At 35.3% G+C, this 27,681-nt stretch overlaps 1 long non-coding RNA gene across 8 annotated transcripts in view; it reads right to left on the bottom strand.

Annotated features, from left to right (window-relative positions):
* Nucleotides 1–27,681, bottom strand: part of LOC146768425 (uncharacterized) — an 89,136-nt gene that overhangs the window by 41,297 nt on the left and 20,158 nt on the right. For 2 of the 8 annotated variants that reach the window (XR_014952981.1, XR_014952982.1), the window contains exons 2-3: nucleotides 11,865–12,000; nucleotides 494–2,462 (exon numbers count right to left, since the gene is read on the bottom strand). This is a non-coding gene — a long non-coding RNA (uncharacterized LOC146768425). The remainder of the gene's footprint in view (nucleotides 1–493; nucleotides 2,463–11,864; nucleotides 12,001–27,681) is intronic. The other 6 variants (XR_014952987.1, XR_014952986.1, XR_014952985.1 and 3 more) reach the window with 5 other exon arrangements.

Below are 27,681 nucleotides of genomic sequence, written 5' to 3'. Positions count from 1 at the left end.
GCATCTAAATCCCTAGAGAGGGACCTGAATAGGCAGCCTTAATGACTGGCATTTAGTTCTCAGTTAGTCAAGGTCTCATCTTTTAGCACCAAGTAGTAATTAAGGCACTGCAATTAAAAGAGGGTCATTTAAAACTATCACCAGATGCTTATGATCATTTTTTTTTTCAAATTAATATAATGAAATTTTAAAAAAACCCACAAATTTTACTGATAAAGGTGAAAGTTCTTGTCTCACATTTTGACTTTGCTTATTTTAAATCAGAAAACCCATACAAAAATAATTTTATATGTTAAAATGCCATTTCTCAGAATGTCATTTTGAATGAAGTACTATTAACTCTTTGGTTTTACTGGAGCCCATGGTGATACATTGTTGTACAGTATTTAAATTTTTTCAGTTGCATGCAAGACATAAAATCATTACTGATAAAATTTACTGCTGACAAAGATTGATGGAATGGTTATTAAAATGAGTAAGACAAATCACTTACAGAGAAAGCTGGATCACCTTGTAAACTGGACCCAGTCCATATGATTCTGTCTTCTTCCATGTAAGACAAAAAATATATCTGGGAGTCAAGAATGTAGGTTGGGCATCCAATATGAAACCTAGAAAAAGAAGTGAGTCTGAGAGAGGTCGTAATGGAGAGTCTGCTGGATGTGAGGTCCAGAGTAGCACTCTGGTTTATAGGAATTACATACAGAGAGCTGAATGCTGAGTAGTGGTGGGAAGTCTCTAATAGCACTATCAGTGAGAATCACTGCTGCTGCTGAGATGGAATGTGTGCTCAGCTCTGGTGCCTGCCTTTCATAGAAAGAAAATTGATAAGTGGGATATGTTCCAGAGAAGAAAGAAAACAATGAAAAACAAAAGTTAAAAGGATATTAAAGCATATGATATGCAAGAATGACACTGGTCATAGATTAGTGTTTCTTACATTCTCTTCTTCGGGCAACTTTTCTTTTACCACAATATCCTTTGAATTACAGACATTTCCTTTAAATCTTTTTTTCTCTTTTATCTAGGTTATTCAGAGGCTTTTTCCCACCAGTTTTACATTGGTAGTCCTCTAGTTGTTTTCCCAGATTATTAATTATTCAAGCAAAGACTTTTTGGAGGCCAGGTAAGAAAAGCCCTTTCACAGTAGCAAGACCTTGGTTCTGATCTTCGTGCTATGCCAGGTCCCATAGTTAGAGAATGTATTCTGCACACAGACCTACCTTTTTTTTTTTTGCCTAAAATGTACAGTGGCCTGCAAGACTAGCACATGGGACATAGTATGAAAAGTTGATATAAAATTAAGATAGTTGGGCCCTAAAAAATCAGAAAACATGTTTCAGAGCATTAGATTAGCCTAATGTGCTTCATTTATGCATCTTCAGTATAGGTGTTTATTTCTGGTAATTTTTTTGTTTCCAGTGTTTTCAAAAAAACTGAGCTGGAATAGCTTTATCTTGCAAAATAGAATGTACAAGACACAGAGATCCAAACTATCTGTACTGATGTCACAGGGAGCATGAATCTCCTTTTGCTCATGTGTATGAAAGTTGTGAACATAAACTCCCCCGAATTGTACTCCAACACAGAATACAAGTAAGGAGTAAGGTGTGGGACGGTTGGAAGTTACTTGGTTTAAAAATCAATCAATGGTATAAAAAATACTTTATTTTTATTGAGTACAATTTTCAAAGATATTCAGGTATCTGACTACTGGATGAAATGTGAAGTCATATGGTTAGAGAAAATGTAGCAAATTCTGAGAATGTATCTGCAACAAATTATTCCAGTTGAATTGAGTTTTACCTGTTATCCTGAGAGCAAACCTCTGGAAAGAATGGACTAAGGGTGCTGTGAAGAAGAAGTGATAAATTCTCTTTAACATGATTAAAAGCTACTTGCCTTTCAGTCAATTTGTAATACCCACACAAGAAAACAGAGAATAAGAATTTGGATGCCAGTAAGACCTGTGGTGTTACATGGTACTGCACCTTGTATTGGGACTTTGAATGAAATTATCCACTTGATAAAATATAGAGAACAGAAGCTGATGTAAGATGCATGCAGCAGTTTGTTTAGCCTATCATAAGAACCTGATGCTAATTCTTTCACTTTTCAGCTTTAAATTGGAGCTCCTTGCTGACTTACTAAAATTGGATAATCACTTTCCCTATATTAACTTGTCACTGTTATATTTTTAAATTTTAAACTCAGGGCTTCATTCAGTTATCCTTTGTACAATTACTGATGTTATTTTAAGTGTTGTAGGAGAGTTTCAATAGGTAAGAAAATTATATCTACTTTAACCTTTTTCTAAATCACAGTCTCACTATATCGTAACAGTGAGATTTTTCTTTTCTTACAGAATTCAAGCATGGTTATTCCATCTTCCTGAACGTGGTCTCAAGTTGGTTTGTTTATCTTCTCTTAAAGCAACACCTGGTAAAGTCTGGAAAAGAGACCTGTAATTAAGAAGAGAATCAGTGCAAAGGATTCTAATCAGAAAATAACAACATCCGTCCCTTAACAGCTTTGTGATGAGAAAATGAGGACTTTGAAAAAGAAAACAACCTGAATTGGTCCCAATATTGGTATACAAACCTACCTACCAAGAAATTTAAGCAGTGAATAGAGCATCATGTTACCCTTGGCTCTGTCAAATACACCAATAAAGCTATTGTGTCTGAAAATGAAATTTGTTCTGCTTATGCATCCAGGATGCAAACTTGAATTTTCAAAACAAACCCATGGTAACAGAATGTTTCCTCCAGATGGCAAGAAAATGCCTTTTATTCTGTCTCACAAATAAAGTACAGAACTCTAGCCATGTTTGTTGCTAAAAGAGGTTTATCCTTTCCAGAACTGCAGGCTGGAGAGAGCTTTATTTTCTGTAACTGTGGATGAAATTCTGGACTTGAATTCAGTTGATTTTTGTCATTGATTTGAATGGAGTGAGAACTTGACAAATCATATAGTAAAATAAGAAGTATATATGTATACATGCCGAATACGAGTATATAAGAGCATATACTGAAAAGAACTTAGAGCTTCCCTTTAGAGGGGAAATGAAATGCACAATAAAAATCTATTAGCCTGAAACTGAAGAAAGCTGCTCTGACTCATATTTGGAAATATGAATATTGTTTGGCTTTGGCTCAAAGGAAGCATATAAACATTTCTTCAACTCTCTTTAAAATATAAACATAATGGTTTTTATAAGAAAATTAGGTCTGCCTGTATAGGAAGAACTGTTTCTGCTATGTGATGTGTAGTTGTGAAAATGGGCAGGTGGGAATGCATTGCCTATTTCTCCCATAAGACATTATCTTCTTTACAGTGAAGACTGAGGGAATGAGCACTTATTAGAAGGAGAGGTAGGCAAACTATTTTTGAAAAAGTCAGAACAAACTTTGTTTTTATAGCTGTATAAACTGTACAGAGTGGGATGTGCAGCACCAAGCATGTTGGGCAGGTAGATTACAAATCAAATATGTGCAGTAGGAAAAGTGTAAAAAAAAAAAAAAAGGTTTTAGTTTTCTCTCATCTCCAGAGCTGAGTATCTTTTTATAAGTGTTAGGGCAGTAAGTCAGTAAGTGTGAAAGTTGGTGACCTAAGGACCTAAGGCTTGAGTTTTTATCAACACAGCTGTGTGTATCCTAAGCTTTTAACTTCCAAGAAGAGCACCCTAAACCCTTGACCTCCACAAACACTTTACACTTTCTCTGCAGAGAGTGTGCCATTCACTAGAAGGTTGTATGAGGAGCCAGCAAGGCAGTCTGAGTGATACAGTATTCTTCTAATTATGAGGAAAACATTCTTGCAAGAGAGGAAAAAGGCAATATAAACTTTTACATTGCATTACAAAGCATTTTGTGTAAGTAAATTCCTACCTTTAGCATGCTCTGCTGTTTCTGTCTTACTATGTTTCTGGTACTAAAGGAGATATTGCCTTTGGGCTATTTCAGTGCTTCATCCCTGTAAGTTTAGAAGTCACCTGTACACGGCACTTCTTGCCTAGTTCTCTAAGATATTTTTAGCTGTTGTTATTACAGCTGCACATTAGAACCCAACACTGCATATCAAAATAAATGAGAAAAGGAAAAGGAAAATTGCACTTATTTGTAGTGGAGTGAACTGTTTCTTGTTAGGGAAGCAGAATGTACCACCTGCTGCAGGAAGGGTGGCTACAAATAGGAATACATACATATAATTCAGACCTTCCCACGCACAACCTCATTCACCCACACACTCTGGCTGCTCAGTAAGTAATTGGGCTTCATTAAATTCAGCTCCAACAACTTGACTAAATCCTGTTGTTCTTTTTCAAACCAAATTTTCTTTATTTTTAGTAATTCAGCTTTCACAGGACTCAGAATCTGTGCTTGTTTATTTATCATGGGATGGTGCAATGAAAGTAATACAATCTCTATGAATACAGAAAAATGGGTGAGGAATTTTCAATTTTCATTATATATATAGTATGTATATACATGTAAATTTGGAATTTATTGTGAGATTATTTAAGGGTTCTGTGAAACCTTTTGCAGTCAAATACAGAAGTGATCATTGCCTATTAAATGTGCCAACATGCTTTATTTTGATCAGGCAAGGTTTCCAGAACAGATCTCTCTTAATGAATGAATTGTGGCAGCAGCACAGCCAGCTCCACAAGCAGATTCATTGGTATAGCATGACGCTACCACACAAAACATTTATGTGTCAAGAACCTAATGAAATTCATTAATTGAAGCTCAGCATTTAAGTCCTTGAGGTTATTTCTAGTGTGCCTAGTAAAGAGGATTCACAGCAGCTGAGAGGCTAAGCCAGATGACATTGCAGCCTATAGGAAATACTGCAATGCTGTACCAACACAAATGTGGCAATGCTACAGGAAAAGGTAACTTCATTTAACCTGTTTCATCCATTCACACTCACATGGTATCTCCCACATGTTAAACTCCATTAAAGACTATGTGACCTAGTAGAACATTTAGTATCCAAGGCTTTGGTATTGAGATGTGAGCAGAATTCTTTGCAATGACAAGGTAGGTAGATGGTCCTGTCATCCTCATATTTCTTTGTATTATCTTGTGATGGTTTTTGTTAGCTTTTTTGTTCTCTATGAGCTGACAGTCTTTCCAGCCCTTTAATCTGTGAGCAGTGAGAATTAACCACCATGCTTTGCCTTTCAATCTGGTGGTCCTAGGCAGTTGCAAGTAAGTATACTGATATTGTCTTAATCTGGGGGACCACCAAAATATGACATTTTCGCAACAATTTTTCTGATTTGTGCTAGTTCTTCCTAGTGCCTCATTCATTCCTGTTCAGAGGCTGAAGTGTGTGCAACGTTTGTGGTTACACTTGTCAGTGTATATTCTTTTGTGAACTTTAAGATGAACTGGTGGGTAAGTGAGGCAAGTAGCCTGGAGAATACATATAGAAATGGCCAGAGTTGGATTCTGGGCACTGGAGAGACCATTGAATTGAATGAAAGTTGATTACTGGGGGGATCAGGAGGACAAAACCAGGTGCTGAGCTGACCAGGGCTTCTTGGGTCCAACAAAGGGTGCTGTTTGCACATGTCAGTGCATGAGGTAACATGAAGTGAGATGATCTGAGGGTAAATTATTGGATAAAGTTATTAGATAAGACCAGTTGCTGACAAGTTACTGAATCCACAGTGCACGTGTATGCATGTGTAAGTCTGCATCAGCAGCTGGAGTGAGGCTGCAGGCCTTGGCTCTCTTATGTCTGGATGGCTCTCTTATGTCCTCCTGGGTGGAATGGGATCCAGGTGCCTGTTTCAGTGTGGACTGTCTAGGCCAGTTACTGGAGGGATCCATATCATATATATTTAAATATTTCCACTAGGTGTTTTTTATCCTGAGGGTATGGGAGAGGGGAACTGGTGGAGGTCACTGGTGTTACCCATGTTTGCCCAAGTGCTGTTATTTCTACCTGTGCTAGATGGTATGGCTGATCATCTATTTATTCTTATTGTACACATATGTTTAACTGTGACCCTGCTGGGACCACCTGCTCAACCTTTTTTACTGGCACTGCTGCTGCTGCTGAACCTTTGTCATGCTTCTGGATCAGACAGCATCTAACACAGAGTAGTTCCTTTCCTGCTTCTTGTGCAAAACCCATGACACTGTCCAACACCACATCTTACTTCTAAAGCGTAGATTTGATGATTGGACTACTCAGTGAATAAAATATTGTCTAGATAGTCACACTTAGATAGTTGTGGTCATCGGCTCAATGTCCAAATAGAGAGCAGTGGTGGGTGCCATTCCTCAGGTGCTGATTTTGGATTGGTACTTTTTGACATTTTATCCATTAAATGGGCAGCGACATCGAGTATACCCTCAGCAATTTTATCAATGACAGCAAGCTGTGTGGTGCTGTTAGCATGCTGGAGGGAAGGGATGTGTCCAGAGGGGACCTTGACAACTTGAGTGGTGGACCTGTGAGAACCTTATGATATTGAACAAGGTCAAGTACAAGATCCTGCACTTGGGTTGGGATGATCCTAAGCACAATACAGTCTGGCAAGAGAATTAATCAAGACTAGCCCTGGGGAGAAAGACTTGGGAGTGTTTGTGGATAAAAAGCTCAATTTGAATTCACAATGCATGTTGGCAGCCCAGAAAGCCAACCACATCCTGGGCTGCATCAAAAGAGGTATGGAGGTGATTCTCCCCCTCTACTGTACTCCTGTGAGACCTCACCTAGAGTACAGTGTCCATCTCTGGTGTCCCCAAGACAAGAAAGATGTGGACCTGTTGAAGCAAGTCCAGAGGAGGGCCATGAAATTGAAGGACTGGATCATCTCCCCTACAAAACCTGACTCAGAGGGTTGGGACTGTTCAGCATGGTGAAGAGAAGGCTCTGATGAGAAGTTGTAGCGTCCCTCCAATGTATAAAGGAGGCTTACAAGAAGTCGGGAGAGGGACTTTTCATGAGGACATGTAGGAGAAGGGGAATGACCTTAACCTGAAGGAGAACAGGTTTAGACTGGATATTAAAGGTGATGAGGTATTGGAACAGGTCGCCCAGAGACACTGTGGACATTCCGAGAGGTGTTCGAGACCAGGCTGGATTGGCCTCTGAGTAATCTGGTCTAGTGAAAAGTTTTCTGGCCACAATACGGGATTGGAGATAGGTGGTCTTTAAGGTCCCTTCCAATCCAAACCACTCCATGATTCTATGATTCTATGTTTTCTTTGTTGTTCTTCCTGGCAGTGATACCAGTGAAATTTTCATGTGCAAACGTGCATGATTTATGTTGCTATCAGCTTAAATTTTCTAACAAGATTAATTATTTCAGTTACCCAATACATGGCATTCCAAAGAAATACCATTTTAGGAAGTGAACAGTACCTGCCACATAAAACTCATGAACCTTTACACACTCCTTAGTTGAACAGATGAACATTGTGACATGCAAATTATTAATTGTGTTTAAAAATATGCACCAATATTTATATAGTGCAAAAAGATAACATAACAGTCTGTGAAAGTGAAAAATTATATCTGCCTTGAGAAGTTTATAGTTTAAACTTAGATCTGGCAACATAAGTGATTGCAAACATGGGAGTTACAATAATAAGAAAGTTTCATTTGCTATATTCTCCTTTTCTTGTTTACTCTTGTTTCTGTCTTAGTGACCAGTTTGTAATTAATTGATGTGAACTGAAAGTTGCTCTGTAGTGAATCAGTCACATAGAGTATGTACGTGGAAATGAGAGGCTATAATAAAGAATTATAAGACAAGAGGAAGGTAAAGAGTATAAAATAATTGTATGAGTACAGAAGCAGTCAAGACAAACAAGATGAAAAGGAAGGAGAAAAAAAAATAACTAAAGAAACACAGAAGACCTGCTACAGAATATTCATAAAACTAGATAAACACTGCCAAACTATTTGTTATACATTCAAGATGAAGATGCTGAATATTTCAATATGGTATATATCCTGAGGACTTTGGGAAAATCCCCTTAAGGAGGGGTTAGAATAAACCTAAAATAAGTCGTTTATAAGCAACCCAATCCAGTTACTCTTGTTGTTGGGGAGAGATCTGTAGAGGAATCTATAGCTTGCTAGGTGCCTGGCTTGTAGATTTTGGTTGGTTCTGTGATCACACAGGAACTCTGTAGGGCAATGGCCTCCAAACTTTTTTGATTGTACACCCCTAACAGTAAAAAAGTTTTGAGCACAAACTGTCAATATATTATGTATGTATTTATTTATAAAGTACATGCATTTACTGCTGTGATATTTTATATGTTCTTTTGAAACATACACAACTCTTAGAAAATAATTTTTTAAAAAGGTAAGGAGGATATCTTTTAAATGTTTTATTTATTAATTATATTAAACTAATTTTCTTCCCTATCCTCAATGGACTGTGCACTTCTGGGGTGCAGGCACCCCAATTTGAAGACTGCAGCTCTGGGGTGCCCTTAACAAGATGAAATTATGACAGTAATATACATTTCTGGGCTGAGTTTTCAATAATTCTTTGCTCAAACAGATGTTTTCTCTTCTGGAAGTAGTCTTCCATGTTATCAGTAGGAAAGAAAAAGTATAAGAGAGAAATTGATCTACAAGATGAGAAATGTTAATTGAACATCTTCAATTTCTTGGAAAAACTTCCTCATGGATTTAAATGTGTCTACAACAAAAAGTGAGGCTCCTGAGGTAAAAAAAGGTATTCAAAACTAGTAAGTAAAATGGGACAAGATTTTTTGTTAAATCCAGGTTTGAGCTGAAGATTGACACTACTACAGATGGCTAGATTCCTAATATGAACTATCTTGGTATTAATTAATGACTCTGCTGTAGCTTTCTGTAATTTTCTGTGGTCAAGGTGAATCTACCTCCTGTGGAAATATTTGTATATGTTGTGTAATGTAAGTTTTTTAATCAGAAAAATGAAATAAAATTATCTAGTTCAGAGACATATCTAATTTTTTATTGGTGCATAACCAGTATATGATGATAGGGAAATTTATTTGTATAAACTTTTCTGTGTCCTACCTATATGATGAGAAAGTTTATTTTTAAGCAGCCTAACCACAAATATGAAAAAAAGTAGTGAGAAACATATTAAAATGGCAGAAAATATCTTTAAAGTCTCATCATATACTTTATCTTCTAAATGAAATCTGTCCAATGTTGTCTGTATGGACAGAACCAAAAATGATAGTTAATTAACTATATAATTGTCAACTAAAACTTTAAATCAGATGCAGAATTTCTTTTGTTTAGATTAAAAAGTAAATTTGGATTCCATATGCAATTCAGCTTATTGTGAGAGTTCAAAGAGAGAGTGCAGCCTTTTACAAAGCAAGAAAGAGATGACCTTTATTTTCTTTTATGCAAAGTATATCCAGGGTGACTCTCTGTTCCTGCAAAAAGAAGAGAAAAGGCAAACAAAACTCACTGTATCTTTGCAAAAAATGCTACTTCAAAAGTTGATCTGCTAGTATGTGTACATATTGATTAAATGCACCAGGAACTAAATTTAAATTATATTTAGGTTATTTGAAAATACCAAATTATTTGTATCAAACTTATAGTTTAAAACATAAAAATTATTATGTAAAAATAATTGGGTTGGAAACAAATGGTTTGTCCAAATGGTTTGGACAAACTGAACAGTGAGGACTGTGATTCAAGGTTATGAAAAAGCATTTTCTTGATTTCAGTCACTGGCATGGGAATAATATCTGGAATTTAATTGATGGATGGCAAAAAAAAAAAATCAAAACAACCCAACCAAAACAAACAAACAAACAACAACAAAAAAGAACCACCACAGGAGTAATAGTTTAGTCCATTACAATAATATACAGATACAACATCCTACAGATCTTAATAAACTCAAGATCATACTTTTCTAATACAGTTCTTATATTTACATAGTGGTTTTATATAACTTATACTAGTTCACATCCATAAAAACTGGAATAGATGTGGGTTTGCTACTTTGCATTTTCTCTAACCAATCTTGTGACATTAGGAAAGCATATTTAGTTGTAATTTTTATTGCATGCTAATAATCCGGCAGTGCATGACTATTTTAATAGGTACGTGTGTATTGATACATCTTTTGCAATTGTCTTTAAAAAGTGTTATAAAAGAGGAAAACATCAATATTTAATCTCATCATATTTAGGAGGGATGTTTTATATTACTGTAGCTACTTGTTAACTGATTTTGCAAATTAGTCTATTGTGGAACAGGATATGAATGTTTCCTGCTTTCCTTTTTCATTAATGACAGATAATTACTGCAGGAAAAATCACACAATAATCATGCTAATCAGCAAGATGGATTTTCCTACAGTAGACTACAAGATTTGCTACCCTTTATGATGCTTGCATGTAATAAAAACTCCTATGTCTCTCAATGATAAAAAACAATAATATCTCTCCCAAGTATTTTTTTGGTTCTTATAAGAACAGTGGAGCAGCAGTACAAGCGCAGTTGTGTTCCTCTAATCATTGCACATGATTCAGAAAAAGTAAAGAGGAAGTTAATGAGAAAGAAATACTTCTTTTGTAAATCTTCCAAACTCTCAGCAATCAGCAGCACAAGGAATTATAGATTAGAGTTATTAAGGTTGAAAAACATTTTCATGATCATTGTGTACGACCTTTGGCCAATCACCACCATGTAGCATTGCATGATCATAGCATTAAGAGCCACATCCATTCATTTCTTAAAGACCTTCAGGAACAGTGACTCCACCACTTCCCTGAGCAGTCTATTCCAATGATTGACAACCCTTTCAGTGAAGAAATTCTTCCTGATGTCCAACCTGAACCTCCCCTGATGTGGCTTGAGACTGTGTTTTTGTCCAGGTTAAACAACCCCAGCTCTCACAGCTGCTTTTCATATGACTCTCTCTGAAGGTCCTTCATCAACTTAATTGGCCTTTACTGGACATGGTCCATATGACCCAAGGTTGAATTTTTTGTTTAAGATTCTTGATGAACTCTTTTATTTTTCTATGACATTTTCTTATAATTCTAAGAAGATATTTCTTGGAATTCCTAAATTGTATCAATGATGAACAGGAAAACAGATTTATTGAAACAAATTTTGGGGAAAAAGGAGAGTCACAGGAGTAGAGGAAGAGGGCAAGTAGCTATAGACAAATAGGATTGATCTCTTTGTGGGACAAGGTTAGTGAAAGGCTTGTGTCAGACCTCTGGCTCTGAAGCCAGCTGGCAGAACATAGTCCATAGTTAATTATTACACAGTACTAAACTCTTTTACCATTCAAAACAAACTTCATAAAATTACCTGTGAGGAATGGACTTTTGTCTATATAAATTCATTATTTGAATTTAAATACTGTTTGAGACAGTGTTTTGACTTGGGCCAAACTCACACTATGGGCCATACTAGAAATTTAAAAATATACCAAGACTTTCACAGCTAATTAAACTTCCATGCCCAAAAATCTTGCCTGGCAATATTGAATTATTTATGAAAAGTGAAACTTGTGTGTTTCTAAGGGTGTCTGAAGTTCTGCAGGGCTGTGTGACTAGAATTAAACAATCTTTTCAACATGTCAGTTGCTGTTCTAAAAAATTTTTAATCTGGAGGGGAGAGTATCAAATTATAGGAGGAAATTTCTTTATCTTAGGAGAAGTTTTGCTCTCTCTATTGCAAGTCAGTTGTGCCTATTAAGGAGATGACAAAATAGAACTGAGCCTTAAAGAGAAAATAATTTCCCATTGTGATACACAGAATGGCATTAGAAAAAAATTGATTAGCCATTCAAACATGGTTACATAAATCCATTGCCATCAGGGTCTTCAGAGATGTCACAGAGTTTTTGTTACCAGTGGCACTGAAGGAGGTTGATCCATCCTTGTGAAAGAGTCAGGCCAATCTTTCTCTCTCCTCCAAGGGAGACCATTCTCTATACCAATCATCCTGATTGCTTAGGTAAGCTAGTCTTCTCCATCTGTTCTTCTCCTGCAGAAGATAAGAATTTAGGTCCTAATTTCTGCTGAACACAAATGTTCCCAACTCAGCATTAATGAAATATTTAAGAAAGACAATGCAATCAAGACACATTCATTCTTCTAAAATAGGCAATGAGGCTTTCCAATTGATGAGCTTAGTGGAAACTTCCTGACTAATTAAGTCATATTGATTAAAAACTGAAACTTTACTTTTGTCTTCAAACTGCAGCTTATTCCAAAACCACATTTTATAAATAAAATAATATTATTTAACTATTTTCAGGAATATTTTAATGCTATGAGGTTTTTTTTTTGTTTCATTTTTCTAACAGCCAGTTAGAATTCAAGGTTGCCAAGGCACTGCAGCTGATAATGATGTTTCTTTACATTACAACACCGATAAATTTGATACCTAGCAGATGGTGTATGATGAAGGAAAAAAATCCTCCTGGTTTCTTAGGAAGTTTTACAAATTCAGTGTTCACAGACCACTTGGTACTTGGGTGGATCTTAGTGTTGCTCCTTGAAAGATCAAACCTTTATCAAGCCTATTCTTGAAGTCAATGAAACTTCAAATCAATATATGTATTTTCTGAGGTGAATCCCCTTAAATGATTGGTATATAATATTATGTGTTACTTTGAATGAAAATTTGCAAATAACATTGTATTGGAAATTACATTTCAGTGGCTTGATTGCTGATTACAATTCATCAAATCCTAATACATTAAAAGTGATATAAGAATGAGAAATCAGTGGAAGATTTTTAGCATATTCTAGTTTTGTTAAGGAATGTCAATAGATAGAAAAATGATATAGAACATTTTCAATCAGTAACTCTCATTATTCATTAGCAGCTTATAGTCCCTCTGTAACTTTTTTTTTTCCCTTAAAAGGGTCATAATTGATAAAAGTTTAGCCACCCTCAATATTAAAAAACCATCTCTATTGCTGTAAGTCTAAATATATTGTTTGAGGACAAATATCTATCAATTTTTGCAGTCAATTTATTCGATGTCATGCATTTCATAACCAGTTCTAACTTTTTCATAACTGGAATCTTGAAGCACTTGCAACTGACTGCAAGAGAAATGCAAGCAGTGTTGTGCTTTCATTTGCACAGACATTGCACTTACAGTCATGTAAATTGTGTTAAGATTAGGCCCTAGCCTAGCATCAGGCTAACCAGATGACAAACATGACAAATGACACCACAGCAAGGCCTTTTTGTTGCTGGTGCTACCCAAGGTGACCTAGCCAGGTTCTCTTTAAATAGCCATGGATGAGTGGTGGCCTCAAAAAACAGTATAGCAACCTACTAAGGAGTCAGTAAAGGATGAGGGATACTAAGTTGTCAAGAGATTATAGATTATCACTTTCTGGTCTTTTTGGACATGTAACTTAGGTAGAAGTAACAGAATGGGAGATCTGCCCAAGGAAGAGACTATTAGTGCAGCCCTATGACCACATCTGTCAGAGTTAGGTTCTACTTACAGTTTTGCTTTATTTTACTGTTATCTTCAAAGAGCCTGTTGCTTGAAAAAGTCTTTTCACTGCTAAAATGCAGGATGTATCATGCTGTTCATGAACTCCTATTATAGCAGCAATTATAGCTGGAGAGATAACACCTAAGGTGTTTGACCTTATCTACACTTATTTTATTGACTAATGCATTAATACTTCATGATGATTCTACTTAGTGATTACAAAAGGAAGATTATACCTAACACTTCAATTCTGTAGACCATTTGCAAAGTACTATTTTAGCATGTTTGTCATACTATAGAAAAGTTCATCTCTTGAGTCTTGTCTCAGAGTGTCTTTGCAATAACTTCCTGCAAAAGCCCAGTAATTCATACTCTGTGGAGACATGTTTTCTGTGTTAAAGGAAATAATAAAAAGAGTGTGATTGCATTTTGACTTACAGGTCAACTGTAACTATGATTTTTAGAAAATTATAATTTCTTCTTTTATATTTAAAGGTTTTTATATTTACAGGCATTATGTCTGTATCTGAAAGCCATTTACCTACTTTGTAATACTATCACTATTTTATGAGGTCTATGTACCGCAAAATACTAAATGCTTTGGCTCTGATCCTGAAAAGGATTTATATGAAGCCCTTGAGGACAGCATTCATGCCTTCAAAGCTTGATCTACCACAATAATAAAATAAAAACAGAAATCTTGAGTATTTAGAAAAAGTCCTCAAAATCTGTAGTATGTGCATCAAAGAATTTGGCCAAATCTTGTCTTTAATTACCTTACATAAGATCTTGGCCCTACAGCAGAGTGTACTCCTTTGGTCTCAAAGGGATTCAGGCAATAGCACTTTATACAAACTGTCTGGAGTACTTTTATTTCTTCTGTGCTGTTTAGTGATCTCAATGTCTCTGCCTTTGCTTGCTGTACTTTATGCAATACTAGTTTGTTTTCTCTCTTGACAGTTTTAGAGTGATCCTCTTCACAGCAAAATGATATTTTTTCCCTGCCTTTACAGGAGTTAACTTGAAAATAATTTACTTTCTTCTTCACAGATTGTTTACAGAGCTTTGCATCATCAGATGTTAACTTGGACAGGAGCTAGCTTACTCCTGTGAGGAACTAACTACCATTCTCAGGTAATGCATACCTTCTTCAAAATTTGCCTGTATCTAAAGGGATGTAACTGTTGCCACTGCAAAAAGAAACATTTTACTTACTGAAAAATTCTCAGGTACAGTTTAGGTTTTCTATATTCATTAGCCTTGACTCACGAGAGACTAACAGTTATATAGCAAGCTCTGTGAAAAAAGACATGTAAGATTTAGAATATATAGATAGAGCTTTTGTTGCTGTGCAATATTTTTGCAGTTCACCTCTTTATCAGCATTATCTTTATACTGATAATAGTTTCTATAATATAATTAATGGTTTATATAATTATATAATATTTGATACTATTAACTGTTGTATAGTTAATGAAAAATGAGTACTATGTGAGATGAATTATGTACATGTCACGTCTCAGTTTCATCCAGTAAGTCTTCTAAAGTAGTGTATAAAATTGTGTCTGGCACTTTCATTTCTTCCTTAAGGAAAAAGATAAAATGCTCACATTTTTAATAAGCAAGGTCTTCTTCTGTATACTCAAACTTGTGGTGTTTCATGTATTTTCATATATACTCCTTTCTACCAGGCCTAAATGTTGGCAACCACCCTTTATATGTTTGTATGAACATGGAGTTCATATAAAGCTTTTTTCTCTGAAACTCATTTTTTTTCATGTTCAGACATGCAGATCCATATGATATGCACTCAAGGGTCACTGCATCCAAAGGTAGTGCTGGTCAAAGTTTACACAGCAGTAGAGAACCAGATGAGTCACATACAAATCCTAAGACTGGAAACTTTTATTACAGGTCTTAGGAAGTGATAGCAGTATGTAAAAGGAGGTATAAGGAAAACTGAGGCACAGTTAGAAATGCACCAAACAAAAGCTGTTTAACCATTGGTATCACATATTTGTTATTTATAACATAAAACTGTTACTGCTGTTAAGAATTATGGAAAAGAGAAGGCTACTTTATTAGCCTTTATTATTAACTGTTATTAGGCTCTCTCTAGCTTTTTCCTTCATAGAAAAACAATAAAAGGGGATGAAGGGGCTAGTGAGATTAATTTATTAAGGAATGAAAAAAGACATGTATGCATAGCTTGGCTAAATAATGATTAAGGAAATAACACTAACACTATAAAATGCTGCTTAGCAAACAATCATGTGAGGGGAAAGTGTGTAACTATTACTTAAGAGTTGTGTTGCAGTTGTGCTTAGTGGACCCTGCTGTTAGCTGCAACACAAGCATCCAGTAGAAAACTGTGCCTGGATATTTCACAGTCGGAACAAGGAGGAAGAGGACAGACTTTGAAACAGACTCACACAGCATGGGGGTAACTAAGCTAGCAGCAGAAGTCCAGAGTTTTAGTCAAGACATCTCAGTTTAGCAGTTTCACTGGTAATTTCTCTGAAACACACCTCTGCTTCTGATTCAACAGGCACAACAAGAGTATTATTTCAAATATATGGTCTGGTTCTCATTGTGCTGGGCTTAGACCCATTATAACTCTAAGGAATCCTGCAACCCTCCTTTGCAAAAGATAAAATTAGCCATTCAGCTAACAGGATACAGATACTATTAGATGAGAAACATGCTCATTATCCATGCTGATCATCTGCTGAGGTAGCAAAGTACAACTAATGGAGATCCATATGTGTGTTGTTAGAGGTTTTCATGGCAAAGCATTTTAGAAGTGAAAGTGTTCTCACTTGCAGACCCACAGCCCTTTCCACAGTGAGACCAAACTCTGTTTTCTCACTTTCTCAGTGCTTACATACAATGAAATCTAAACATTTTTTAACACCTCACCTTCCAGTTGTTCTGATGCACATAAAATTAAGCTTGCTGTGCTCATCCCAGAACCTCCTGTTGAATCCAGTCCCATATGCACTTCATGCATGACTAATTGCCATAGTGCAACTTCCAACACAGCCAATATCCCTTTCCTTCTGGCCCTTTCATAGTCAGGAGCCATCATCTGCAGAAAGAAGTTCAGATCTGGAGCACTGTCAAGATGGCCACAAAGTCACTGTGGATCACTGTCCAAAATGGGGGAGCAGCCCTTGTTATCCACTGCTGCAGGCACCATTCACTTCTACAGTACAATGTCTTGGGTGTCCCAGAAGGTCAGAACCAAAAAGAAAGGATTTGACAGTTGCATTTTTGCCTCTGGTTAATAGGTCACACAGGAACAAGCACATTGTCTGAAACAACACTTTCCATGCACTTTCTCTTTGCAGACCAATCCAACACAGGCAAGCTTAGAGTTTAAGATTTTATCCTTTCAATTAGGCATCATTGTCCTTAGAGATGTATGTCATAACCTTTCCTAAAGAAGTAATAGAGGGCTTGACTGCTGTTAATCTCAAAATAATGTTTTCATAGTTCAGAAAATTCAGAAGCAATTTCTGTACAGAGCAGAAAGAATGCTTTAATTTCTCTGTAAGACAGATGTGTGGAGAGCCTTGGAGTAAACACCAGTACCATCTGGATGGCACGTCACCCTACCCAGATGGAAAATTGCTACTTATTACTGGCTATGGGCAGAGTTGTGTAAAGATACCGTAGAATTTCAGATCAAAAAATGTTGGAAAATTCATTTAAATTACCATTAACTACTTCATAATTTCCTGGAGTCTGAAGGAAAAAAAAACTCTAAAAACTAAGAAAATCAGCAGAGCTTACAGCTATAACAAAACAGGGCTCTACATTCAGAAGTTTTCAATTCATAAGAAGCATTTTCTTTCTTTTAAATATGCAAAATATAAATACTAAAGAAACCTCCAGCTTGTATTTTTTTTTCTTCTGGCAGGTACCTTATTACTGTCTCTCATTTCTTCTAAAAAAAACAAAAAACAAAAACTAAAAACAAAACCAAAAAAAAAAGGGTGGAAATCATATTGCATAAGAATGATAATGTAGATAAGAATGTAGATAAGAAAATTGATTATTTCCTGGAAGGTAGCATTTTGAGATTAGTATAGATCTAGATTTTAGACTTTTCTGAAAGAACTGTGTATGTTATTTAACAGGAGCTTTGGAGGAAAGAACATGTATATTCCTCTGTCCACTGTTTTTTCTATGCTGAATTAAATCTCTAACCTATCATGGAAATAAATAGAGATCATTCAAAAGAGTTTAGAAACTGTATTCAAAGGCCTATACAGGAAGAATAAATATTTTGCTTCTGACCCTGTTGACACTGTCAACACCTAAATGGATATTAAAGTATTTTCCTAGCCCTTCCCAAAAGTAACACCCAGAGAAACTGAGTTTCTAGGAACCTCGGTCCAGACTTGCTCTGATTCATTTCTCTGAAATACAAGAGAACCTTCTCATAAGTGGCGGTGAATGAAATGAAGCTGTTGCAGTGCTGTGAATGAGAGTCCCCAGGTGCTCCTTGGCTTCAAGGCACATTGCTGTTTACAGCAGCCTCTCATTTCCAGGGATGGAAACGCACATTGTGTAAACATGCCAATTATGCTGTGAGGCTCCAGTGTGTGGCTAAGGACAGCAGCTTCTTCCTGCTCTCTCCCCATGTCCTGCAGTCCAGCAGGGAGTGCAGCGTGTTCTTGCTCCCCACCCTGCTCCCCCTATCCTTCCCCCACTGTCTGCTGCTCCTTCTGCCACTTCCTCCAAAGCTGGAAGGTGTTCCTGCAAATACACCTAAGGCAGCCTCATCTATAACCCTGGAAACCCTTTTGAATTTGTCAGTACAGAAGAGTACCCCTAAATAATTCTTCCTTTACTCTCTAAAGGAAATGGTGCTATACACCACCTATACCTTAGAAAGCACCACCTATACCACGGAAAGTCTCCACTTCTGGAGAAGGCAATATTCCCTGACTTTCCAGACTATCTAGCTGGCTGGTTTTGAGCTACTGGTAGAAATCTTTCTCTCAGTGTCTGTGCTCAGCACCAGGATGACACTAATTTCTGCAAGCCCCACTGAAATGTTAAAACATATAATAATAGAAAGTGGCTTTTCTTTTAGGAAAAAATGAAGGTGCATATTAAAACAAATTAATTTAAGGAATTTTGTTGATAAACAGTAGTTATATCATATAAGACAGAAATATTATAATGTCAGAAGGCATCAAAAAATTTAAGCATGTCCGTGCTGAATGTTGACTAGTAGAAACAATGAATGCTAATTTTCCTTTCTAACTCCTGCTGCAGATTTGCTGAATTTAAAAGCCTCTCAATTGCAATAACAGTTATGCAATATTTCCTAACTGCCCCCAAAGCAAACTCAGATCCTGACTTAAAAGTGGTGTCACATTCTCTCTTTATTTTGTTTATTCTCATATAGATTCTGCAGGATATATATCTGCAGGATAAATTTCATTTTGCTACATCTATATAGTCATGTTGCCATCAGGTAGATACCCTGGTTTGTACATGGTTAATTATTGATTTGCATGGTGATTGGTGAAAGAGCTGGTAAATAATTTGCTACATTGTTTTTTCTAAGAATTACAGTATTTCAATATCCACCCATGGGTGCATCTATTGTTCGTAATTAAGACTGAATTAAAATTTTGTCCACTGTTCCTGGACAGTAATATAAATCTGAATAATAAGTTTGTTAGAATTACTGCCTTTAAGTCAATGATTCACAATAGCTGAAACAACAGCTAAAGTTCTGTCTCCATTTGTTCACATTTCAGAATGCCATGGCACTGATCATGGTTGCCAAAAATGTCCTGAATTCAATGTGAAAGTATCCAGATTGAAGGTGAATTAAACCACACAAAGGCTCAAATGCATCTGTGTGTTGCAGCACTTACTCCACCATGCCAGTCCTCCTAGTGCAACACATCCTCCTCCTCCTCATCCTTTTCCTCTTTGTCATTGCTTAAAACAGGTGATCTATCTCAGTCCAGCACTGTTATATCCTTTTTCCTGCCCAAGTGGGCTTATGATAGGCTTAAAATGCTTTAAACTGCTGTAAACACAGATGTTGGCATGATGAGTTACTGATCTGTACTGCTTCTTGTGTGGTTAACTGGCTTAACTCCAGGGAACATAAACTCTACCTGTCCTCTAAGAGGCTTCCTGCCCTGAAGAGCAAATTCTCTTAAACAGGACTTTATTTCCTGATAGATAGACACTTCCATCTGCCAGGTGCTTTTAATTTTCTCAGTTTTACTGGACATCATGATGTAAGTCACTTAATCAACATGGCCTGATTTTCTAGCATGTGGTTAGAACATACTCAGAGTTATGTTTCATTTGGATTGATGTTTAAATCATACATGGAATTTTGAATTACATTACTAAAGTATTCTTGACCTTTAGTTGATAACTGATTTTTTTCCAAATATAGTATTCACCTTACTATTTTTTTCCTTTCCAAGATGCTTGTTCAGAGCTATGATTATTTCTTGTGAAATGATTATCAGACAATTCTTGGAATTTCAAGTACATGGTTAAGAAAACCCTAAAGGCTCCCCTGAGCAGTTTAAAGCCCAACATAAGAGGATAAGAAACAAGAACTTTTAAAATTAGACACAAGGTACAATAGTAGAGTTTCCTTGGTGTGGGGAAGATTTAAATGTTAGGACCTTCTTTATAAATTGAAGGTGATTGCATTAAGGCAGATATAATAAAGTTTTCCACTAAAATCTATATAAAGAAATGACATTTGTAAAGTATTTGGTGACCCTACTTGTTCAAAATTTGTCTAAGATTTTGAACTAAAGAAATAGATACAGATATCTGCTCACAAAAGACATTAGCCTTTCCTAGTATCTGAATCTATACCCTGTTTTCCTAGAAAACTGAAATGAGAAATCTGTTAGGAAAAGTATTTGGTATGGGTGGGCAGGTTTTGCTTGAAGAAGTTACTGAATTCTTTGGTATGGAAGTATTCATGTGATGTTTTCCACTCAGTATGTCCATGTATTGGTGATTCAAAGCAATCAAGACTACAGCTTGGTGTCCAAGCTACTGACATTAGAGACAGAAATAAAAAGTTTGCATGCACAAAAAAAGCGAAGAGGAAAAGGTTTTGTCTTTCAGGACAAGATTTTCTGGAGGCACAAATCTTTGAGGACATGATGTTTGACTCAGCTGGCTGAGCCCTCATCCATGAGCTGATGAATACAAACCTCTCCCCTTAGTGTAATTGCATCATCACTGTCAGCCATCACTTCAGAGCAGGGAAAAGGTGTGCAATCTATTTATTGAAATTGTCTCTATCTTCTGTTGTGCTTCATATGAAAGAATTTCCCAAATAATTTTGCACTTATCATATCCACTATGAGATGATGTAGCCTTCTTGTCTTACCTCTCAGGCATATAAGCAGTGTTTCCGTGTCATTATAAAGCTGTAAATATAATTTCTTATATGTGGCTTATAATTTTACTTTAAATTGAATATAAAAATTTTTAAAAAAACATCTTTTGGAATGCTCTTGCCAATGAATGCTTATATAACTGGGAGCAAGTAATAACTGCAAGGCAAGTGGGGAAATTATTATACATGATTTTAAAAACAGAGGAAAACACTGTGGTGTCCAGTGAGGGCAGAGAGGTCTACTCAGATTTGAGGGGACAAGCTAGTTTTTAATAAAAGATGCATTTTTATCCCATGAGCCAGGCTCTGTCCTGGATTCAAATTAAACCAAAACCCCTATGCACAATATATATATATATTCAAACTTTTGATATCCACCTCATCCATGTCAAAGAAATAGTTTCCCAAACTTTATTAAAGGGTTACAGATATACTGACTACATGAATCCACTTTTGAAAACATACTAAAATACACAATCTTGTATAGGACACTTAGGAACTCCTAAATTAGGATAACGCTTACTGAGCTTGCAGGGAGGCTACAAAGATCAATTATTCTCTTTAAATTGAAACTTTGACGTTTCAGTCACAGAATAAATGGAAGATGTATATAATATGTTTTGAAAGAACATAAAAGGACTCAACATCTGGTTATTTCCATTGGAGATGTTACATATGTAAACAATATATTTAGCTTCCTTAAATCACATGAAGGAAATACTTGGAACAGAAACCAAATCCATTCCAGGATGTTAATGCTTTTAAAATTTAGCTCATATGTATTTTCTTCTAGAGATGGTTGATTAGAATGTATAAAATGTTTGAATACTCTTCCTACTGAAAAGCACTAAATAAATACAGGATTTTGGGTTTTTTTACTGTGTTAAAAACATTAATTAAATAATAAGTAATAAAATTACTAGTAATAAGTGCAACTAATTAGTAAGTAATTAAATTATCCAGTAATTAAGTAGTTCTGGATTATATAATAAAGCTGTATGTTGTTCCATCCAGAAATATGTTAAATTCAAGAATATTTGAAATTTTTATGATGTCTGATCCCTTTTTCTTAAAAATATCCAAACTTAATGAATCTGGAAGTTCAATATTTTAAAATTATATTGCTTCACTTCTACATTATGTTAGAAGAAATTTTAGAGGATACTACTCAATAGGACAGAAGTAAGACAGAATAACTGTACAGTAAATAAATAGAGTATTACATATCACACCTGGTTCTTGTGCCATAGCTGCTGACCTTTTCTCTAATTATTTAAAATTTTCTTTCTGCTCTCTGAGCTGCCCATGACAAGTAGAATATCTGCAGTCTCTGACATGGTAACCATCAGGTTATATTGTGTACTGAAAAAGTAGATGCACCTCAGGCTGGTCAAAGCTGTGACAAGCTGAATTCCAGCAAGATTCCAGAAAGAATTATTTCATTTATTTGGTTTATGGAGCTTTCAGATTTCTTGCTTTGATATTACTTTGGATATTCTTTTCTCTTCACTGGAGGAAGGAGTTAGATCTGAAATAAAGGCACTTTTCCATTAAACCTCTTCTGGAACATTTGAATGAAAAAAATATTTTAAAAATTTAATCTTTAAAAAAATATTTACTTTACCATGAAAGTAAAGTCTTCAGTTAGCCCTAAATAATTAAATAATTAACTTTAAATCAAAATTGTACTTGTTTACTGCTATTCAAATTAATTTTGATTTAATTTTTTTTGTTGCCCTTCAAATGTTGTCATTCTAGAAAATAAGTCATGAACTGAGTCAATAGTGTAAAAAAAAAGTAGCAGAATACCAGAAATAACTGAGATTTTTATTTTATTTAAGAAAACCAAACAAAAAAAACCACCACCAAATAACAAAAAAAAAAAAAAAGAACCCAAAAAATCCCCAACAAAACCAAAAACCCAAAACCCCAGAAACCTGTTATAGGTCACTCTACATGAAAAACCACGCTGAACTCAGAATTTTCCAAATGGAAATTATAACACTTTCAAATACAAGTGATGCAAGTGTTTAATCCCTACGTTCCACTATCAGAGGATCTAAAAGGCATATCCTTTTGTAACCAAAGGGATTTCTGGGTTTTAAGATAGATGAATGAGCAGGTTCAGAAATGTGCATAAGCTGTGATGGGACAGGAAGGTTTTTGCAGCATTGAATTTTATCCTTTATTATTAAATTACCATCAGTTTGTAGCTTAAAAAGAAAAGGCCAGTTGCCAGAAAAAATAAATAATGTGTGTGTTAATGTTACCATCTGACCTGGAAAATATTTCCATGTTCTGCAGTGGTCTGTCATTTTTAATTTGAAGTCATAAGGAAATATAATTAGGCTGGATTTCTCATTAATAATAGAACTTTTGAAATGAGTAAAAATTAGGCCACCTTCAAGTTGCTATAATACAGCATTCTTAATTAGAAAATTTAGTTATTTCTCTCTCTACAAAATGGTAGAGGCAGAAAGAGACCCAAGAGTGAGGTAAGACTTTGATTTGACTTAAACTGATTCCAATTGTTCAGGAAATGGTTGGACTCTGAGAAAGCACTATTTGTATTAATGATTTTAAATTAAACCTTTTTCATACATCTTGCACTTCTGTACCACCTTCATCCCATCTTTAGCACCAACAACCAGAACCATCACTGAAAGCAGGATTGGAGTGGAAACACGTGAACTGCAACTGATGAATCAGTGTTCCCTAAAGAAATTACATGGATAGGAAGGGAGGCACAATTGAGGAAGACAAAGGCAGTTAAGAGGAAATTATTTCCTCAGTGGTTTACAGCTCCATTTCACATGAGTGGCACATCCTGAGCTTCTACACTGTACTTTTTCTTTCTCACTGGACTTCCACTGTTCAGTGTGCGAGATTTCTCTGCAGAGCAGAAAATTTTCCCCAAGTGCTCTGCAAGAGTGGAGTCACTGCTACTGACAAAAATTGGTGCAGCAAGTTTTTGTCAGACTCTGTGCACGGTCAATGTTGTTGAATAATGAATTAAACTGGAGAGAATCTGATGAGCAAAAATAATTATAATACATGAAATTTTGTAACAGTATGAATTCAGGGCAGAAACTAATAGCCATCCACAGCTCTCAAAGTCTGAACACTAAGTTGTGTAGTTGACATGCTGCTGTTTCTTAAGATGCATAATTGGATGTCTGCAACTACCTGTGAAACTGGTACAGAATATTTTTTGCATATTTAGTTCTTCTCTTGCAAATGAACAGTTCCCTGTTCTGCTTATTAGCTCCAAATATTGAAAAACTGCTTTTGCTGTTATATGTTCTTTTCTTGTCAGCCTTACCATTCAATATTGATGAATATAAGGAAATTAAGATGTCCCCCAAAACTTGCATTTCTTTTGTAATATTTTTACTTTCTACCAGTTGCACTCCTGACCTCTCTGAAACACATTCTTTTCTGATGTTCTCCATCCACAATAATTTAAGATGCTTGATGGAACTACAGTTTTTATGTGAGATTAAAGTTTTCTGTTTAACAGTTATGATTTAACAGCAACTGTCATGCACGTGTATTGGTTTTGATTATATAAATTGTCCAAATTTACAATTAAGTTCGCCATACTTACTTAACCATATTGAAGGAAAGTGAGATCTAAAAGAAAAAATGCAGATATAATTCTGATGTAATATGTCTGAGTTTGGATTGAAGCTTAAAGTTCCTTCCCCTCTACTGTAATTTAACCTTCAGTCCAGATTCAATCTGCTTTTTAACAGACTTATCTAAAATGGTAATGTTTAAGGCAAAATTTTAAGTCAAGTTCTACTAAAATGTTCCTGTTATTAATTTATGAAGATATTGAGGATAATGGTAAATTTTTTAAGAGTTGATAACTTAATTTCCTAAGGAAATTAACTTAATTTCCTAAGGAAAAGAGGCTTATGTGTGTATGTGCATGGAGCCTCCTATCAGCATTTAGAGCCACTGTCCCATCTCAGTCATAATAAATGGAAAAGTGCAAGACATTGTTTCTATGAATCATAAAAACAGAATCTTGGATAAAGCAGAAAAACTGTATTAGGGAGAGGTTATAGTGTACAACACTTACATTTCATAGAAAGAATCTAACCCAGGAACTCATATTCAATATACAAATCAATAGGAAGGTGAGCTTAGTTCCTTCTGTTCCTCACAGAATCATATTTATAGTACTTAAGTCTTCAGTAATCATTTTGAGAGAGAGAACTTTGAAATTTGTGTTTATTAGCAATGATGGCATGCACTTCAGTTAAGGAGTCCACAAATCACTTTACACCCTTTCCTTTCTTGACAAAAAGCTAAGAGGGTTCATACAAAGCATCTTCCACCCTGATTATAGTTAAGCATTCTTTTTACCCATTCCTGTCTCATTCTCAAAATTCCAATTTCTGCAAACAAGACAAATTAAAAAGGAATAATAAATAAGGAAATGTGTTATGAAACAAAACCTAGGAAAAGACATTGAACAAAACACAGGACTGAGTGTTTGAATCTCTAAAGGAAAAGCAGTTAAAATCATGTGATTCATGAGATGCACAAATGACCAGCCTTTTTGACTACATCATCTCTTTCCATAATTTTATGAAAAGATAGGATACTTTCCCTGTAGATTTCCCAGTATTTTCTGGATAAATCTTTCACTTTTCAGTGTGGCTTCTCCCTCTGTCCACTAACAGGCTAAGAACACAATTCACATGCTTTATAAACATTTTTTATTGCAGTTTTGTAGATAAGAGAATAAACCTAGCATACAGCCCAAACAGCTTTCACATCTCTCCTCATCCTGTAACCAGTAACTGCTATGATGCTATCACAGCAAATTTTCTCAAGAGGGAAAAACAGTCTAAGGATTAGAGTGTGCAATTTTCAAGATCTGATTTTGCTCTACCTTTTGCTTCTGTGTTGTACCACAAATACATTACGTGATACTGAGGCCATACCTACAGCAGGATTGAGGTTCAAAAAGTAAGATTTAATTAAAATTTACACACCTAACCTTTCATGAGATAAATCTGCACAACACAATAGTTCTGTTTGCTCAGGAAAATTTCTCACAATATTGGAAACGTTGCATCAGGAAATTTTGCATAGAAATAAAAACTCCATGAACAAAAAAAATTCTATTGAAGAGAAATAAAAGTTCAAAAATTTTATTCTTTGAAGTCCTGAGAAGGAAACATTTTTAAATGCTTCAATGTACTCATAAGTCTGAGCTCTTTAAAAGACTTTATGGTATCTGATATTTTGACTTATGTAACTTATATAACAATAGATGTTCTGATCATAAACAAACATCTTTATTCTTTTTGCAGGCAGATACACCTCCAGCATCAAAGAATCTTCCTATAAAGATTTCCAATGTAGGCATCATAATTGCATTATTTATCTTAAACTAGTAATGCATTTGAATATTTTCTGTAGCTGGTCAGTGATTACACACCAGATGTGAGAAACAAAGATACTAGAAACCAATAGTAGATAGAGTAAATAGCACAAAAAAAAAAAAAAAAAAAAAAAAGTAGAGAAAATAATTCAGAAAATTAACTAAAGTAAATCCTGCCACATAGTTCCATGTGAATGATGCAATCCTTTTAGATATTGTTGCTTGAGGTTCCTTTGAAAATTTATTTATCTGGTGGAGAAATTTTCCTTTTCTCAGGGAGAATTTAGAATGGATTTAATTCATAGATCACATGTAGATCTAGCAGGATTTTAAAATCATTAATAAATGGCCAAATATTTCAGGCTTGCTTCAATGCTAAAAATGAAATTTTTGTGTATTTCAGGCACTATATGACTGTAATCTCAACTTTTCAAAGCTCTTGACACTTCTTCCTTCTCATGGAAGCTCTATATTAAGTAACTGAAGTATTCAAATTGCTCACAAGATACAGGGGTTAATGAATGCAAACCCACTCCTGTCTTAAATAAATTACTTAGAAATCAGAGCTAAATCAGACAGCACTAAGGTGGCCTTTCATTTGCTTCCAACCACAGAGTGTACTGAAAATTTGACATAACCTATTGAAGTCTACAGCTCCGTCAGGGTCTTTGGAAAAAATGATCCTTTGGAGCATATCTTCCATGGGAAATGGATACCAATAATTTTGCTGTTCATCTTATTTGTATATTCATCAGGCTTTTTAAAAGGGGGGGGGGGCAGGGTGGGGGTGGGGGGTTGGAATTTAGGAAAAAAAAAGAGCAGGAAAAGAAAACTTTGGGCAGCTTTAAAAGAATACTAGTTATAATGAGCAAAAGTTCTTTCAGCCATGTGGTCTGGAGAGTGCATAAGTGCATAAGTACTAGTACTTAGACAGGGAGAAAATATCTGAAGTACTTGTTATTCTTACTTAGACACCTTGTGGCTTCAGACAAAAGAACAGTTGCATGTTTAAGATTGGTGTTTATATTTTTAAACACTAAATTGTGGTCATTCTTGGACTGCACTATAACATAAAGCAAAACAAGTCTTTCAAATAAATAATTCTGTATAAATAACATGATTTATAGCTTTTTCTTTCAACACTTGTTTTTATGTTCTGAAGTATTTTCTTAAAGAAAAAAAAATATTTATTGCTTCCCTAGAACACATTGTTTAAGCAAATTTAACACGTTTCTTGGACGTTTTATAAGGGGAAAAAATGTTTTTCCAAATTTACAATGAAAATATTTAAGGATCCTGTACTATACTAACACTATATTGCTATATTAACACTATGTATTGCTGTGATATTACTGTTGTGGGGAGAGTTACTGGGGTTTAATTGAATTACCT

Source organism: Lonchura striata, chromosome 2 (genome assembly GCF_050655825.1).
Source record: "Lonchura striata isolate lonStrDom1 chromosome 2, ASM5065582v1, whole genome shotgun sequence".
Taxonomy (NCBI): domain Eukaryota; kingdom Metazoa; phylum Chordata; class Aves; order Passeriformes; family Estrildidae; genus Lonchura; species Lonchura striata.
This window is presented reverse-complemented; position numbering and strand designations above follow the sequence as displayed.